Source organism: Pan troglodytes, chromosome 15 (assembly GCF_028858775.2).
Source record: "Pan troglodytes isolate AG18354 chromosome 15, NHGRI_mPanTro3-v2.0_pri, whole genome shotgun sequence".
NCBI lineage: Eukaryota > Metazoa > Chordata > Mammalia > Primates > Hominidae > Pan > Pan troglodytes.
Window position 1 is genome coordinate 10,138,055 of NC_072413.2, and position 22,658 is coordinate 10,160,712.

Below are 22,658 nucleotides of genomic sequence, written 5' to 3' on the forward strand. Positions count from 1 at the left end.
TACAGTATATAAAATGTTTTTGGTGTACTTTCAGTTAATATTATATGTACAATATATGAAATATATTTACTGTACTTTTTGATATTTTCTGTACAGTATATAAGATATAGTTGGTGTCCTTTTGATATTTTATGTAAATTATATAATTCATATTTGGTGTAGTTTTTGATATTTTACATAGGGTGTGTCATATATATTGACTGTCTTTTTGATATTTTATTTACAGTATATAATATACATTTGGTGTAATTTTTGATATTTTAGGTACAGTACATTAAATATAATTACTGTAGTTTTTGATAGTTTATTTACAGTATATATAACACATATTTGGAGCACTTTTTGATATTTTATGTACAGTATGTCATATATATTTACTGTACTTTTTCAAACTTTATTTACAGTATATAAAATGTTTTTGGTGTACTTTCAGTTAATATTATATGTACAATATATGAAATATATTTACTGTACTTTTTGATATTTTCTGTACAGTATATAAGATATATTTGGTGTCCTTTTGATATTTTATGTAAATTATATAATTCATATTTGGTGTAGTTTTTGATATTTTACATAGGGTGTGTCATATATATTGACTGTCTTTTTCATATTTTATTTACAGTATATAATATACATTTGGTGTAATTTTTGATATTTTATGTACACTATATTAAAAATAAATACTGTAGTTTTTGATAGTTTATTTACAGTATATATAACACATATTTGGAGCACTTTTTGATATTTTATGTACAGTATGTAATATATATTTACTGTACTTTTTCAAACTTTATTTACAGTATATAAAATGTATTTGGTGTACTTTCAGTTAATATTATATGTACAATATATGAAATATATTTACTGTACTTTTTGATATTTTATGTACAGTATATAAGATATATTTGGTGTCCTTTTGATATTTTATGTAAATTATATAATACATATTTGGTGTAGTTTCTGATATTTTACATAGGGTGCGTCGTATATATTGACTGTGCTTTTTGATATTTTATTTACAGTATATAATATACATTTGGTGTAATTTTTGATATTTTATGTACAGTATATTAAATATAATTACTGTAGTATTTGATAGTTTATTTACAGTATATATAACACATATTTGGTGTACTTTTTGATATTTTATGTACAATATGTAATATATATTTACTGTACTTTTTGATATTTTATTTACAGTATATAAAATGTATTTGGTGTACTTTCAGTTAATATTATAGGTACAATATATGAAATATATTTACTGTACTTTTTGATATTTTATGTAGAGTATATATGATATATTTGGTGTCCTTTTGATATTTTATGTAAATTATATAATTCATATTTGGTGTAGTTTTTGATATTTTACATAGGGTGTGTCATATATATTGACTGTCTTTTTGATATTTTATTTACAGTATATAATATACATTTGGTGTAATTTTTGATATTTTATGTACAGTATATTAAATGTAACTTTTTCAAACTTTATTTACAGTATATAAAATGTATTTGGTGTACTTTCAGTTAATATTATATGTACAATATATGAAATATATTTACTGTACTTTTTGATATTTTATGTAGAGTATATAAGATATATTTGGTGTCCTTTTGATATTTTATGAAAATTATATAATTCATATTTGGTGTAGTTTTTGATATTTTACATAGGGTGTGTCATATATATTGACTGTCTTTTTGATATTTTATTTACAGTATATAATATACATTTGGTGTAATTTTTGATATTTTAGGTACAGTATATTAAATATAATTACTGTAGTTTTTGATAGTTTATTTACAGTATATATAATACATATTTGGAGCACTTTTTGATATTTTATGTACAGTATGTCATATATATTTACTGTACTTTTTGATATATTATTTACAGTATATAAAATGTATTTGGTGTACTTTCAGTTAATATTATATGTACAATATATGAAATATATTTACTGTACTTTTTGATATTTTATGTAGAGTATATAAGATATATTTGGTGTCCTTTTGATATTTTATGTAAATTATATAATTCATATTTGGTGTAGTTTTTGAAATATTACATAGGGTGTGTCATATATATTGACTGTCATTTTGATATTTTATTTACAGTATATAATATACATTTGGTGTAATTTTTGATATTTTATGTACAGTATATTAAATATCATTACTGTAGTTTTTGATAGTTTATTTACAGTATATATAACACATATTTGGTGCACTTTTTGATATTTTATATACAGTATGTCATATATCTTTACTGTACTTTTTCAAATTTTATTTACAGTATATAAAATGTTTTTGGTGTACTTTTGGTTAATATTATATGTACAATATATGAAATATATTTACTGAACTTTTTGATATTTTCTGTACAGTATATAAGATATATTTGGTGTCCTTTTGATATTTTATGTAAATTATATAATACATATTTGGTGTAGTTTCTGATATTTTACATAGGGTGCGTCGTATTTATTGACTGTCCTTTTTGATATTTTATTTACAGTATATAATATACATTTGGTGTAATTTTTGATATTTTATGTACAGTATATTAAATATAATTACTGTAGTATTTGATAATTTATTTACAGTATATATAACACATATTTGGTGTACTTTTTGATATTTTATGTACAGTACGTAATATATATTTACTGTACTTTTTGATATTTTATTTACAGTATATAAAATGTATTTGGTGTACTTTCAGTTAATATTATATGTACAATACATGAAATGTATTTACTGTACTTTTTGATATTTTATGTAGAGTATATAAGATATATTTGGTGTCCTTTTGATATTTTATGTAAATTATATAATTCATATTTGGTGTAGTTTTTGATATTTTACATAGGGTGTGTCATATATATTGACTGTCTTTTTGATATTTTATTTACAGTATATAATATACATTTGGTGTAATTTTTGATATTTTATGTACACTATATTAAATATAATTACTGTAGTATTTGATAGTTTATTTACAGTATATATAACACATATTTGGAGCACTTTTTATATTTTATGTACAGTATGTCATATATATTTACTGTACTTTTTCAAAATTCATTTACAGTATATAAAATGTATTTGGTGTACTTTCAGTTAATATTATATGTACAATATATGAAATATCTTTACTGTACTTTTTGATATTTTCTGTACAGTATATAAGATATATTTGGTGTCCTTTTGATATTTTATGTAAATTATATAATACATATTTGGTGTAGTTTCTGATATTTTACATAGGGTGCGTCGTATATATTGACTGTCCTTTTTGATATTTTATTTACAGTATATAATATACATTTGGTGTAATTTTTGATATTTTATGTACAGTATATTAAATATAATTACTGTAGTATTTGATAGTGTATTTACAGTATATATAACACATATTTGGTGTACTTTTTGATATTTTATGTACAGTATGTCATATATATTTACTGTACTTTTTGATATTTTATTTACAGTATATAAAATGTATTTGGTGTACTTTCAGTTAATATTATATGTACAATATATGAAATATATTTACTGTACTTTTTGATATTTTATGTGGAGTATATAAAATATATTTGGTGTCCTTTTGATATTTTATGTAAATTATATAATTCATATTTGGTGTAGTTTTTGATATTTTACATAGGGTGTGTCATATATATTGACTGTCTTTTTGATATTTTATTTACAGTATATAATATACATTTGGTGTAATTTTTGATATTTTAGGTACAGTATATTAAATATAATTACTGTAGTTTTTGATAGTTTATTTACAGTATATATAACACATATTTGGAGCACTTTTTGATATTTTATGTACAGTATGTCATATATATTTACTGTACTTTTTCAAACTTTATTTACAGTATATAAAATGTTTTTGGTGTACTTTCAGTTAATATTATATGTACAATATATGAAATATATTTACTGTACTTTTTGATATTTTCTGTACAGTATATAAGATATAGTTGGTGTCCTTTTGATATTTTATGTAAATTATATAATTCATATTTGGTGTAGTTTTTGATATTTTACATAGGGTGTGTCATATATATTGACTGTCTTTTTGATATTTTATTTACAGTATATAATATACATTTGGTGTAATTTTTGATATTTTAGGTACAGTATATTAAATATAATTACTGTAGTTTTTGATAGTTTATTTACAGTATATATAACACATATTTGGAGAACTTTTTGATATTTTATGTACAGTATGTCATATATATTTACTGTACTTTTTCAAACTTTATTTACAGTATATAAAATGTTTTTGGTGTACTTTCAGTTAATATTATATGTACAATATATGAAATATATTTACTGTACTTTTTGATATTTTCTGTACAGTATATAAGATATATTTGGTGTCCTTTTGATATTTTATGTAAATTATATAATTCATATTTGGTGTAGTTTTTGATATTTTACATAGGGTGTGTCATATATATTGACTGTCTTTTTCATATTTTATTTACAGTATATAATATACATTTGGTGTAATTTTTGATATTTTATGTACACTATATTAAATATAATTACTGTAGTTTTTGATAGTTTATTTACAGTATATATAACACATATTTGGAGCACTTTTTGATATTTTATGTACAGTATGTAATATATATTTACTGTACTTTTTCAAACTTTATTTACAGTATATAAAATGTATTTGGTGTACTTTCAGTTAATATTATATGTACAATATATGAAATATATTTACTGTACTTTTTGATATATTATGTACAGCATATAAGATATATTTGGTGTCCTTTTGATATTTTATGTAAATTATATAATACATATTTGGTGTAGTTTCTGATATTTTACATAGGGTGCGTCGTATATATTGACTGTGCTTTTTGATATTTTATTTACAGTATATAATATACATTTGGTGTAATTTTTGATATTTTATGTACAGTATATTAAATATAATTACTGTAGTATTTGATAGTTTATTTACAGTATATATAACACATATTTGGTGTACTTTTTGATATTTTATGTACAATATGTAATATATATTTACTGTACTTTTTGATATTTTATTTACAGTATATAAAATGTATTTGGTGTACTTTCAGTTAATATTATATGTACAATATATGAAATATATTTACTGTACTTTTTGATATTTTATGTAGAGTATATATGATATATTTGGTGTCCTTTTGATATTTTATGTAAATTATATAATTCATATTTGGTGTAGTTTTTGATATTTTACATAGGGTGTGTCATATATATTGACTGTCTTTTTGATATTTTATTTACAGTATATAATATACATTTGGTGTAATTTTTGATATTTTATGTACAGTATATTAAATGTAACTTTTTCAAACTTTATTTACAGTATATAAAATGTATTTGGTGTACTTTCAGTTAATATTATATGTACAATATATGAAATATATTTACTGTACTTTTTGATATTTTATGTAGAGTATATAAGATATATTTGGTGTCCTTTTGATATTTTATGAAAATTATATAATTCATATTTGGTGTAGTTTTTGATATTTTACATAGGGTGTGTCATATATATTGACTGTCTTTTTGATATTTTATTTACAGTATATAATATACATTTGGTGTAATTTTTGATATTTTAGGTACAGTATATTAAATATAATTACTGTAGTTTTTGATAGTTTATTTACAGTATATATAACACATATTTGGAGCACTTTTTGATATTTTATGTACAGTATGTAATATATATTTACTGTACTTTTTCAAACTTTATTTACAGTATATAAAATGTATTTGGTGTATTTTAGTTAATATTATATGTACAATATATGAAATATATTTACTGTACTTTTTGATATTTTATGTACAGTATATAAGATATATTTGGTGTCCTTTTGATATTTTATGTAAATTATATAATACATATTTGGTGTAGTTTCTGATATTTTACATAGGGTGCGTCGTATATATTGACTGTCCTTTTTGATATTTTATTTGCAGTATATAATATTCATTTGGTGTAATTTTTAATATTTTATGTACAGTATATTAAATATAATTACTGTAGTATATGATAGTTTATTTACAGTATATATAACACATATTTGGTGTACTTTTTGATATTTTATGTACAGTATGTAATATATATTTACTGTACTTTTTGATATTTTATTTACAGTATATAAAATGTATTTGGTGTACTTTCAGTTAATATTATATGTACAATATATGAAATATATTTACTGTACTTTTTCATATTTTATGTACAGTATATAAGATATATTTGGTGTCCTTTTGATATTTTATGTAAATTATATAATTCATATTTGGTGTAGTTTTTGATATTTTACATAGGGTGTGTCATATATATTGACTGTCTTTTTGATATTTTATTTACAGTATATAATATACATTTGGTGTAATTTTTGATATTTTATGTACAGTATATTAAATATAATTACTGTAGTTTTTGATAGTTTATTTACAGTATATATAACACATATTTGCTGCACTTTTTGATATTTTATGTACAGTATGTCATATATCTTTACTGTACTTTTTCAAATTTTATTTACAGTATATAAAATGTTTTTGGTGTACTTTTAGTTAATATTATATGTACAATATATGAAATATATTTACTGTACTTTTTGATATTTTCTGTACAGTATATAAGATATATTAGGTGTCCTTTTGATATTTTATGTAAATTATATAATACATATTTGGTGTAGTTTTTGATATTTTACATAGGGTGTGTCATATATATTGACTGTCCTTTTTGATATTTTATTTACAGTATATAATATACTTTTGGTGTAATTTTTGATATTTTATGTACAGTATATTAAATATAATTACTGTAGTTTTTGATAGTTTATTTACAGTATATATTACACATATTTGGTGTACTTTTTGATATTTTATGTACAGTATGTAATATATATTTACTGTACTTTTTCAAACTTTATTTACAGTATATAAAATGTATTTGGTGTACTTTTAGTTAATATTATATGTATAATATATGAAATATATTTACTGTACTTTTTGATATTTTCTGTACAGTATATAAGATATATTTGGTGTCCTTTTGATATTTTACGTAAATTATATAATACATATTTGGTGTAGTTTCTGATATTTTACCTAGGGTGCGTCGTATATATTGACTGTCCTTTTTGATATTTTATTTACAGTATATAATATACATTTGGTGTAATTTTTGATATTTTATGTACAGTATATTAAATATAATTACTGTAGTATTTGATAGTTTATTTACAGTATATATAACACATATTTGGTGTACTTTTTGATATTTTATGTACAATATGTAATATATATTTACTGTACTTTTTGATATTTTATTTACAGTATATAAAATGTATTTGGTGTACTTTCAGTTAATATTATATGTACAATATATGAAATATATTTACTGTACTTTTTGATATTTTATGTAGAGTATATATGATATATTTGGTGTCCTTTTGATATTTTATGTAAATTATATAATTCATATTTGGTGTAGTTTTTGATATTTTACATAGGGTGTGTCATATATATTGACTGTCTTTTTGATATTTTATTTACAGTATATAATATACATTTGGTGTAATTTTTGATATTTTATGTACAGTATATTAAATGTAACTTTTTCAAACTTTATTTACAGTATATAAAATGTATTTGGTGTACTTTCAGTTAATATTATATGTACAATATATGAAATATATTTACTGTACTTTTTGATATTTTATGTAGAGTATATAAGATATATTTGGTGTCCTTTTGATATTTTATGAAAATTATATAATTCATATTTGGTGTAGTTTTTGATATTTTACATAGGGTGTGTCATATATATTGACTGTCTTTTTGATATTTTATTTACAGTATATAATATACATTTTGTGTAATTTTTGATATTTTAGGTACAGTATATTAAATATAATTACTGTAGTTTTTGATAGTTTATTTACAGTATATATAACACATATTTGGAGCACTTTTTGATATTTTATGTACAGTATGTAATATATATTTACTGTACTTTTTCAAACTTTATTTACAGTATATAAAATGTATTTGGTGTATTTTAGTTAATATTATATGTACAATATATGAAATATATTTACTGTACTTTTTGATATTTTATGTACAGTATATAAGATATATTTGGTGTCCTTTTGATATTTTATGTAAATTATATAATACATATTTGGTGTAGTTTCTGATATTTTACATAGGGTGCGTCGTATATATTGACTGTCCTTTTTGATATTTTATTTGCAGTATATAATATTCATTTGGTGTAATTTTTAATATTTTATGTACAGTATATTAAATATAATTACTGTAGTATATGATAGTTTATTTACAGTATATATAACACATATTTGGTGTACTTTTTGATATTTTATGTACAGTATGTAATATATATTTACTGTACTTTTTGATATTTTATTTACAGTATATAAAATGTATTTGGTGTACTTTCAGTTAATATTATATGTACAATATATGAAATATATTTACTGTACTTTTTCATATTTTATGTACAGTATATAAGATATATTTGGTGTCCTTTTGATATTTTATGTAAATTATATAATTCATATTTGGTGTAGTTTTTGATATTTTACATAGGGTGTGTCATATATATTGACTGTCTTTTTGATATTTTATTTACAGTATATAATATACATTTGGTGTAATTTTTGATATTTTATGTACAGTATATTAAATATAATTACTGTAGTTTTTGATAGTTTATTTACAGTATATATAACACATATTTGCTGCACTTTTTGATATTTTATGTACAGTATGTCATATATCTTTACTGTACTTTTTCAAATTTTATTTACAGTATATAAAATGTTTTTGGTGTACTTTTAGTTAATATTATATGTACAATATATGAAATATATTTACTGTACTTTTTGATATTTTCTGTACAGTATATAAGATATATTAGGTGTCCTTTTGATATTTTATGTAAATTATATAATACATATTTGGTGTAGTTTTTGATATTTTACATAGGGTGTGTCATATATATTGACTGTCCTTTTTGATATTTTATTTACAGTATATAATATACTTTTGGTGTAATTTTTGATATTTTATGTACAGTATATTAAATATAATTACTGTAGTTTTTGATAGTTTATTTACAGTATATATTACACATATTTGGTGTACTTTTTGATATTTTATGTACAGTATGTAATATATATTTACTGTACTTTTTCAAACTTTATTTACAGTATATAAAATGTATTTGGTGTACTTTTAGTTAATATTATATGTATAATATATGAAATATATTTACTGTACTTTTTGATATTTTCTGTACAGTATATAAGATATATTTGGTGTCCTTTTGATATTTTACGTAAATTATATAATACATATTTGGTGTAGTTTCTGATATTTTACCTAGGGTGCGTCGTATATATTGACTGTCCTTTTTGATATTTTATTTACAGTATATAATATACATTTGGTGTAATTTTTGATATTTTATGTACAGTATATTAAATATAATTACTGTAGTATTTGATAGTTTATTTACAGTATATATAACACATATTTGGTGTACTTTTTGATATTTTATGTACAGTATGTCATATATATTTACTGTACTTTTTGATATTTTATTTACAGTATATAAAATGTATTTGGTGTACTTTCAGTTAATATTATATGTACAATATATGAAATATATTTACTGTACTTTTTGATATTTTATGTGGAGTATATAAAATATATTTGGTGTCCTTTTGATATTTTATGTAAATTATATAATTCATATTTGGTGTAGTTTTTGATATTTTACATAGGGTGTGTCATATATATTGACTGTCTTTTTGATATTTTATTTACAGTATATAATATACATTTGGTGTAATTTTTGATATTTTAGGTACAGTATATTAAATATAATTACTGTAGTTTTTGATAGTTTATTTACAGTATATATAAGACATATTTGGAGCACTTTTTGATATTTTATGTACAGTATGTCATATATATTTACTGTACTTTTTCAAACTTTATTTACAGTATATAAAATGTTTTTGTTGTAATTTCAGTTAATATTATATGTACAATATATGAAATATATTTAATGTACTTTTTGATATTTTCTGTACAGTATATAAGATATATTTGGTGTTCTTTTGATATTTTATGTAAATTATATAATTCATAGTTGGTGTAGTTTTTGATATTTTACATAGGGTGTGTCATATATATTGACTGTCTTTTTGATATTTTATTTACAGCATATAATATACATTTGTTGTAATTTTTGATATTTTATGTACAGTATATTAAATATAATTACTGTAGTATTTGATAGTTTATTTACAGTATATATAACACATATTTGGTGTACTTTTTGATATTTTATGTACAGTATGTAATATATATTTACTGTACTTTTTGATATTTTATTTACAGTATATAAAATGTATTTGGTGTACTTTCAGTTAATATTATATGTACAATATATGAAATATATTTACTGTACTTTTTGATATTTTATGTAGAGTATATATGATATATTTGGTGTCCTTTTGATATTTTATGTAAATTATATAATTCATATTTGGTGTAGTTTTTGATATTTTACATAGGGTGTGTCATATATATTGACTGTCTTTTTGATATTTTATTTACAGTATATAATATACATTTGGTGTAATTTTTGATATTTTATGTACAGTATATTAAATGTAACTTTTTCAAACTTTATTTACAGTATATAAAATGTATTTGGTGTACTTTCAGTTAATATTATATGTACAATATATGAAATATATTTACTGTACTTTTTGATATTTTATGTAGAGTATATAAGATATATTTGGTGTCCTTTTGATATTTTATGTAAATTATATAATTCATATTTGGTGTAGTTTTTGATATTTTACATAGGGTGTGTCATATATATTGACTGTCTTTTTCATATTTTATTTACAGTATATAATATACATTTGGTGTAATTTTTGATATTTTATGTACAGTATATTAAATATAATTACTGTAGATTTTGATAGTTTATTTACAGTATATATAACACATATTTGGAGCACTTTTTGATATTTTATGTACAGTATGTAATATATATTTACTGTACTTTTTCAAACTTTATTTACAGTATATAAAATGTATTTGGTGTACTTTCAGTTAATATTATATGTACAATATATGAAATATATTTACTGTACTTTTTGATATTTTATGTACAGTATATAAGATATATTTGGTGTCCTTTTGATATTTTATGTAAATTATATAATACATATTTGGTGTAGTTTTTGATATTTTACATAGGGTGTGTCATATATATTGACTGTCTTTTTGATATTTTATTTACAGTATATAATATACATTTGGTGTAATTTTTGATATTTTATGTACAGTATATTAAATATAATTACTGTAGTATTTGATAGTTTATTTACAGTATATATAACACATATTTGGTGTACTTTTTGATATTTTATGTACAATATGTAATATATATTTACTGTATTTTTGATATTTTATTTACAGTATATAAAATGTATTTGGTGTACTTTCAGTTAATATTATATGTACAATATATGAAATATATTTACTGTACTTTTTGATATTTTATGTAGAGTATATAAGATATATTTGGTGTCCTTTTGATATTTTATGTAAATTATAAAATTCATAGTTGGTGTAGTTTTTGATATTTTACATAGGGTGTGTCATATATATTGACTGTCTTTTTCATATTTTATTTACAGTATATAATATACATTTGGTGTAATTTTTGATATTTTATGTACAGTATATTAAATATAATTACTGTAGTATTTGATAGTTTATTTACAGTATATATAACACATATTTGGTGTACTTTTTGATATTTTATGTACAGTATGTAATATATATTTACTGTACTTTTTGAAATTTTATTTACAGTATATAAAATGTATTTGGTGTACTTTCAGTTAATATTATATGTACAATATATGAAATATATTTACTGTACTTTTTGATATTTTATGTAGAGTATATATGATATATTTGGTGTCCTTTTGATATTTTATGTAAATTATATAATTCATATTTGGTGTAGTTTTTGATATTTTACATAGGGTGTGTCATATATATTGACTGTCTTTTTGATATTTTATTTACAGTATATAATATACATTTGGTGTAATTTTTGATATTTTATGTACAGTATATTAAATGTAACTTTTTCAAACTTTATTTACAGTATATAAAATGTATTTGGTGTACTTTCAGTTAATATTATATGTACAATATATGAAATATATTTACTGTACTTTTTGATATTTTATGTAGAGTATATAAGATATATGTGGTGTCCTTTTGATATTTTATGTAAATTATATAATTCATATTTGGTGTAGTTTTTGATATTTTACATAGGGTGTGTCATATATTTTGACTGTCTTTTTGATATTTTATTTACAGTATATAATATACATTTGGTGTAATTCTTGATATTTTATGTACAGTATATTAAATATAATTACTGTAGTTTTTGATAGTTTATTTACAGTATATATAAAACATATTTGGAGCACTTTTTGATATTTTATGTACAGTATGTATTATATATTTACTGTACTTTTTCAAACTTCATTTACAGTATATAAAATGTATTTGGTGTACTTTCAGTTAATATTATATGTACAATATATGAAATATATTTACTGTACTTTTTGATATTTTCTGTACAGTATATAAGATATATTTGGTGTCCTTTTGATATTTTATGTAAATTTTATAATTCATATTTGGTGTAGTTTTTGATATTTTACATAGGGTGTGTCATATATATTGACTGTCTTTTTGATATTTTATTTACAGTATATAATATACATTTGGTGTAATTTTTGATATTTTATGTACAGTATATTAAATATAATTACTGTAGTTTTTGATAGTTTATTTACAGTATATATAACACATATTTGGAGCACTTTTTGATATTTTATGTACAGTATGTAATATATATTTATTGTACTTTTTCAAACTTTATTTACAGTATATAAAATGTATTTGGTGTACATTTAGTTAATATTATATGTACAATATATGAAATATATTTACTGTACTTTTTGATATTTTATGTACAGTATATAAGATATATTTGGTGTCCTTTTGATATTTTATGTAAATTATATAATACATATTTGGTGTAGTTTCTGATATTTTCCATAGGGTGCGTCGTATATATTGACTGTCCTTTTTGATATTTTATTTGCAGTATATAATATACATTTGGTGTAATTTTTGATATTTTATGTACAGTATATTAAATATAATTACTGTAGTATTTGATAGTTTATTTACAGTATATATAACACATATTTGGTGTACTTTTTGATATTTTATGTACAGTACGTAATATATATTTACTGTAGTTTTTGATATTTTATTTACAGTATATAAAATGTATTTGGTGTACTTTCAGTTAATATTATATGTACAATATATGAAATGTATTTACTGTACTTTTTGATATTTTATGTAGAGTATATAAGATATATTTGGTGTCCTTTTGATATTTTATGTAAATTATATAATTCATATTTGGTGTAGTTTTTGATATTTTACATAGGGTGTGTCATATATATTGACTGTCTTTTTGATATTTTATTTACAGTATATAATATACATTTGGTGTAATTTTTGATATTTTATGTACACTATATTAAATATAATTACTGTAGTTTTTGATAGTTTATTCACAGTATATATAACACATATTTGGAGCACTTTTTGATATTTTATGTACAGTATGTGATATATATTTACTGTACTTTTTCAAACTTCATTTACAGTATATAAAATGTATTTGGTGTACTTTCAGTTAATATTATATGTACAATATATGAAATATATTTACTGTACTTTTTGATATTTTCTGTACAGTATATAAGATATATTTGGTGTCCTTTTGATATTTTATGTAAATTATATAATACATATTTGGTGTAGTTTCTGATATTTTACATAGGGTGCGTCGTATATATTGACTGTCCTTTTTGATATTTTATTTACAGTATATAATATACATTTGGTGTAATTTTTGATATTTTATGTGCAGTATATTAAATATAATTACTGTAGTATTTGATAGTTTATTTACAGTATATATAACACATATTTGGTGTACTTTTTGATATTTTATGTACAGTATGTCATATATATTTACTGTACTTTTTGATATTTTATTTACAGTATATAAAATGTATTTGGTGTACTTTCAGTTAATATTATATGTACAATATATGAAATATATTTACTGTACTTTTTGATATTTTATGTGGAGTATATAAAATATATTTGGTGTCCTTTTGATATTTTATGTAAATTATATAATTCATATTTGGTGTAGTTTTTGATATTTTACATAGGGTGTGTCATATATATTGACTGTCTTTTTGATATTTTATTTAGAGTATATAATATACATTTGGTGTAATTTTTGATATTTTAGGTACAGTATATTAAATATAATTACTGTAGTTTTTGATAGTTTATTTACAGTATCTATAACACATATATGGAGCACTTTTTGATATTTTATGTACAGTATGTCATATATATTTACTGTACTTTTTCAAACTTTATTTACAGTATATAAAATGTTTTTGGTGTAATTTCAGTTAATATTATATGTACAATATATGAAATATATTTACTGTACTTTTTGATATTTTCTGTACAGTATATAAGATATATTTGGTGTCCTTTTGATATTTTATGTAAATTATATAATTCATATTTGGTGTAGTTTTTGATATTTTACATAGGGTGTGTCATATATATTGACTGTCTTTTTGATATTTTATTTACAGTATATAATATACATTTGGTGTAATTTTTGATATTTTATGTACAGTATATTAAATATAATTACTGTAGTTTTTGATAGTTTATTTATAGTATATATAACACATATTTGGAGCACTTTTTGATATTTTATGTACAGTATGTAATATATATTTACTGTACTTTTTCAAACTTTATTTACAGTATATAAAATGTATTTGGTGTACTTTTAGTTAATATTATATGTACAATATATGAAATATATTTACTGTACTTTTTGATATTTTCTGTACAGTATATAAGATATATTTGGTGTCCTTTTGATATTTTATGTAAATTATATAATACATATTTGGTGTAGTTTCTGATATTTTACATAGGGTGCGTCGTATATATTGACTGTCCTTTTTGATATTTTATTTACAGTATATAATATACATTTGGTGTAATTTTTGATATTTTATGTACAGTATATTAAATATAATTACTGTAGTATTTGATAGTTTATTTACAGTATATATAACACATATTTGGTGTACTTTTTGATATTTTATGTACAGTATGTCATATATATTTACTGTATTTTGATATTTTATTTACAGTATATAAAATGTATTTGGTGTACTTTCAGTTAATATTATATGTACAATATATGAAATATATTTACTGTACTTTTTGATATTTTATGTGGAGTATATAAAATATATTTGGTGTCCTTTTGATATTTTATGTAAATTATATAATTCATATTTGGTGTAGTTTTTGATATTTTACATAGGGTGTGTCATATATATTGACTGTCTTTTTGATATTTTATTTACAGTATATAATATACATTTGGTGTAATTTTTGATATTTTAGGTACAGTATATTAAATATAATTACTGTAGTTTTTGATAGTTTATTTACAGTATATATAACACATATTTGGAGCACTTTTTGATATTTTATGTACAGTATGTCATATATATTTACTGTACTTTTTCAAACTTTATTTACAGTATATAAAATGTTTTTGGTGTACTTTCAGTTAATATTATATGTACAATATATGAAATATATTTACTGTACTTTTTGATATTTTCTGTACAGTATATAAGATATATTTGGTGTCCTTTTGATATTTTATGTAAATTATATAATTCATATTTGGTGTAGTTTTTGATATTTTACATAGGGTGTGTCATATATATTGACTGTCTTTTTCATATTTTATTTACAGTATATAATATACATTTGGTGTAATTTTTGATATTTTATGTACAGTATATTAAATATAATTACTGTAGTTTTTGATAGTTTATTTACAGTATATATAACACATATTTGGAGCACTTTTTGATATTTTATGTACAGTATGTAATATATATTTACTGTACTTTTTCAAACTTTATTTACAGTATATAAAATGTATTTGGTGTACTTTCAGTTAATATTATATGTACAATATATGAAATATATTTACTGTACTTTTTGATATTTTATGTACAGTGTATAAGATATATTTGGTGTCCTTTTGATATTTTATGTAAATTATATAATACATATTTGGTGTAGTTTTTGATATTTTACATAGGGTGTGTCATATATATTGACTGTCTTTTTGATATTTTATTTACAGTATATAATATACATTTGGTGTAATTTTTGATATTTTATGTACAGTATATTAAATATAATTACTGTAGTATTTGATAGTTTATTTACAGTATATATAACACATATTTGGTGTACTTTTTGATATTTTATGTACAATATGTAATATATATTTACTGTACTTTTTCAAACTTTATTTACAGTATATAAAATGTATTTGGTGTACTTTCAGTTAATATTATATGTACAATATATGAAATATATTTACTGTACTTTTTGATATTTTATGTAGAGTATATAAGATATATTTGGTGTCCTTTTGATATTTTATGTAAATTATATAATTCATAGTTGGTGTAGTTTTTGATATTTTACATAGGGTGTGTCATATATATTGACTGTCTTTTTGATATTTTATTTACAGTATATAATATACATTTGGTGTAATTTTTGATATTTTATGTACAGTATATTAAATATAATTACTGTAGTATTTGATAGTTTATTTACAGTATATATAACACATATTTGGTGTACTTTTTGATATTTTATGTGCAGTATGTAATATATATTTACTGTACTTTTTGATATTTTATTTACAGTATATAAAATGTATTTGGTGTACTTTCAGTTAATATTATATGTACAATATATGAAATATATTTACTGTACTTTTTGATATTTTATGTAGAGTATATATGATATATTTGGTGTCCTTTTGATATTTTATGTAAATTATATAATTCATATTTGGTGTAGTTTTTGATATTTTACATAGGGTGTGTCATATATATTGACTGTCTTTTTGATATTTTATTTACAGTATATAATATACATTTGGTGTAATTTTTGATATTTTATGTACAGTATATTAAATGTAACTTTTTCAAACTTTATTTACAGTATATAAAATGTATTTGGTGTACTTTCAGTTAATATTATATGTACAATATATGAAATATATTTACTGTACTTTTTGATATTTTATGTAGAGTATATAAGATATATGTGGTGTCCTTTTGATATTTTATGTAAATTATATAATTCATATTTGGTGTAGTTTTTGATATTTTACATAGGGTGTGTCATATATATTGACTGTCTTTTTGATATTTTATTTACAGTATATAATATACATTTGGTGTAATTTTTGATATTTTATGTACAGTATATTAAATATAATTACTGTAGTTTTTGATAGTTTACAGTATATATAACACATATTTGGAGCACTTTTTGATATTTTATGTACAGTATGTATTATATATTTCCTGTACTTTTTCAAACATTATTTACAGTATATAAAATGTATTTGGTGTACTTTCAGTTAATATTATATGTACAATATATGAAATATATTTACTGTACTTTTTGATATTTTCTGTACAGTATATAAGATATATTTGGTGTCCTTTTGATATTTTATGTAAATTTTATAATTCATATTTGGTGTAGTTTCTGATATTTTACATAGGGTGCGTCGTATATATTGACTGTCTTTTTGATATTTTATTTACAGTATATAATATACATTTGGTGTAATTTTTGATATTTTATGTACAGTATATTAAATATAATCACTGTAGTTTTTGATAGTTTATTTACAGTATATATAACACATATTTGGTGCACTTTTTGATATTTTATGTACAGTATGTCATATATCTTTACTGTACTTTTTCAAATTTTATTTACAGTATATAAAATGTTTTTGGTGTACTTTTAGTTAATATTATATGTACAATATATGAAATATATTTACTGTACTTTTTGATATTTTCTGTACAGTATATAAGATATATTTGGTGTCCTTTTGATATTTTATGTAAATTATAAAATACATATTTGCTGTAGTTTTTGATATTTTACATAGGCTGTGTCATATATATTGACTGTCCTTTTTGATATTTTATTTACAGTATATAATATACATTTGGTGTAATTTATGATATTTTATGTACAGTATATTAAATATAATTACTGTAGTTTTTGATAGTTTATTTACAGTATATATCACACATATTTGGAGCACATTTTGTTATTTTATGTACAGTATGTAATATATATTTACTGTACTTTTTCAACCTTTATTAACAGTATATAAAATGTATTTGGTGTACTTTTAGTTAATATTATATGTACAATATATGAAATATATTTACTGTACTTTTTGATATTTTCTGTACAGTATATAAGCTATATTTGGTGTCCATTTGATATTTTATGTAAATTATATAATACATATTTGGTGTAGTTTCTGATATTTTACATAGGGTGCGTCGTATATATTGACTGTCCTTTTTGATATTTTATTTACAGTATATAATATACATTTGGTGTAATTTTTCATATTTTATGTACAGTATATTAAATATAATTACTGTAGTATTTGAGTTTATTTACAGTATATATAACACATATTTGGTGTACTTTTTGATATTTTATGTACAGTATGTAATATATATTTACTGTACTTTTTGATATTTTATTTACAGTATATAAAATGTATTTGGTGTACTTTCAGTTAATATTATATGTACAATATATGAAATATATTTACTGTACTTTTTGATATTTTATGTAGAGTATATAAGATATATTTGGTGTCCTTTTGATATTTTATGTAAATTATATAATTCATAGTTGGTGTAGTTTTTGATATTTTACATAGGGTGTGTCATATATATTGACTGTCTTTTTGATATTTTATTTACAGTATATAATATACATTTGGTGTAACTTTTGATATTTTATGTACAGTATATTAAATATCATCACTGTAGTTTTTGATAGTTTATTTACAGTATATATAACACATATTTGGTGCACTTTTTGATATTTTATGTACAGTATGTCATATATCTTTACTGTACTTTTTCAAATTTTATTTACAGTATATAAAATGTTTTTGGTGTACTTTTAGTTAATATTATATGTACAATATATGAAATATATTTACTGTACTTTTTGATATTTTCTGTACAGTATATAAGATATATTTGGTGTCCTTTTGATATTTTATGTAAATTATAAAATACATATTTGCTGTAGTTTTTGATATTTTACATAGGCTGTGTCATATATATTGACTGTCCTTTTTGATATTTTATTTACAGTATATAATATACATTTGGTGTAATTTATGATATTTTATGTACAGTATATTAAATATAATTACTGTAGTTTTTGATAGTTTATTTACAGTATATATCACACATATTTGGAGCACTTTTTGATATTTTATGTACAGTATGTAATATATATTTACTGTACTTTTTCAACCTTTATTAACAGTATATAAAATGTATTTGGTGTACTTTATTTAATATTATATGTACAATATATGAAATATATTTACTGTACTTTTTGATATTTTCTGTACAGTATATAAGCTATATTTGGTGTCCATTTGATATTTTATGTAAATTATATAATACATATTTGGTGTAGTTTCTGATATTTTACATAGGGTGCGTCGTATATATTGACTGTCCTTTTTGATATTTTATTTACAGTATATAATATACATTTGGTGTAATTTTTCATATTTTATGTACAGTATATTAAATATAATTACTGTAGTATTTGATAGTTTATTTACAGTATATATAACACATATTTGGTGTACTTTTTGATATTTTATGTACAGTATGTAATATATATTTACTGTACTTTTTGATATTTTATTTATAGTATATAAAATGTATTTGGTGTACTTTCAGTTAATTTTATATGTACAATATATGAAATATATTTACTGTACTTTTTGATATTTTATGTAGAGTATATAAGATATATTTGGTGTCCTTTTGATATTTTATGTAAATTATATAATTCATATTTGGTGTAGTTTTTGATATTTTACATAGGGTGTGTCATATATATTGACTGTCTTTTTGATATTTTATTTACAGTATATAATATACATTTGGTGTAATTTTTGATATTTTATGTACAGTATATTAAATATAATTACTGTAGTATTTGATAGTTTATTTACAGTATATATAACACATATTTGGTGTACTTTTTGATATTTTATGTACAATATGTAATATATATTTACTGTACTTTTTGATATTTTATTTACAGTATATAAAATGTATTTGGTGTACTTTCAGTTAATATTATATGTACAATATATGAAATATATTTACTGTACTTTTTGATATTTTATGTAGAGTATATAAGATATATTTGGTGTCCTTTTGATATTTTATGTAAATTATATAATTCATAGTTGGTGTAGTTTTTGATATTTTACATAGGGTGTGTCATATATATTGACTGTCTTTTTGATATTTTATTTACAGTATATAATATACATTTGGTGTAACTTTTGATATTTTATGTACAGTATATTAAATATAATTACTGTAGTATTTGATAGTTTATTTACAGTATATATAACACATATTTGGTGTACTTTTTGATATTTTATGTACAGTATGTAATATATATTTACTGTACTTTTTGATATTTTATTTACAGTATATAAAATGTATTTGGTGTACTTTCAGTTAGTATTATATGTACAATATATGAAATATATTTACTGTACTTTTTGATATTTTATGTAGAGTATATATGATATATTTGGTGTCCTTTTGATATTTTATGTAAATTATATAATTCATATTTGGTGTAGTTTTTGATATTTTACATAGGGTGTGTCATATATATTGACTGTCTTTTTGATATTTTATTTACAGTATATAATATACATTTGGTGTAATTTTTGATATTTTATGTACAGTATATTAAATGTAACTTTTTCAAACTTTATTTACAGTATATAAAATGTATTTGGTGTACTTTCAGTTAATATTATATGTACAATATATGAAATATATTTACTGTACTTTTTGATATTTTATGTAGAGTATATAAGATATATGTGGTGTCCTTTTGATATTTTATGTAAATTATATAATTCATATTTGGTGTAGTTTTTGATATTTTACATAGGGTGTGTCATATATATTGACTGTCTTTTTGATATTTTATTTACAGTATATAATATACATTTGGTGTAATTTTTGTTATTTTATGTACAGTATATTAAATATAATTACTGTAGTTTTTGATAGTTTATTTACAGTATATATAACACATATTTGGAGCACTTTTTGATATTTTATGTACAGTATGTATTATATATTTACTGTACTTTTTCAAACTTTATTTACAGTATATAAAATGTATTTGGTGTACTTTCAGTTAATATTATATGTACAATATATGAAATATATTTACTGTACTTTTTGATATTTTCTGTACAGTATATAAGATATATTTGGTGTCCTTTTGATATTTTATGTAAATTTTATAATTCATATTTGGTGTAGTTTTTGATATTTTACATAGGGTGTGTCATATATATTGACTGTCTTGTTGATATTTTATTTACAGTATATAATATACATTTGGTGTAATTTTTGATATTTTATTTACAGTATATTAAATATAATTACTGTAGTTTTTGATAGTTTATTTACAGTATATATAACACATATTTGGAGCACTTTTTGATATTTTATGTACAGTATGTAATATATATTTACTGTACTTTTTCAAACTTTATTTACAGTATATAAAATGTATTTGGTGTACTTTTAGTTAATATTATATGTACAATATATGAAATATATTTACTGTACTTTTTGATATTTTATGTACAGTATATAAGATATATTTGGTGTCCTTTTGATATTTTATGTAAATTATATAATACATATTTGGTGTAGTTTCTGATATTTTCCATAGGGTGCGTCGTATATATTGACTGTCCTTTTTGATATTTTATTTGCAGTATATAATATTCATTTGGTGTAATTTTTGATATTTTATGTACAGTATATTAAATATAATTACTGTAGTATTTGATAGTTTATTTACAGTATATATAACACATATTTGGTGTACTTTTTGATATTTTATGTACAGTATGTAATATATATTTACTGTACTTTTTGATATTTTATTTACAGTATATAAAATGTATTTGGTGTACTTTCAGTTAATATTATATGTACAATATATGAAATATATTTACTGTACTTTTTCATATTTTATGTACAGTATATAAGATATATTTGGTGTCCTTTTGATATTTTATGTAAATTATATAATTCATATTTGGTGTAGTTTTTGATATTTTACATAGGGTGTGTCATATATAT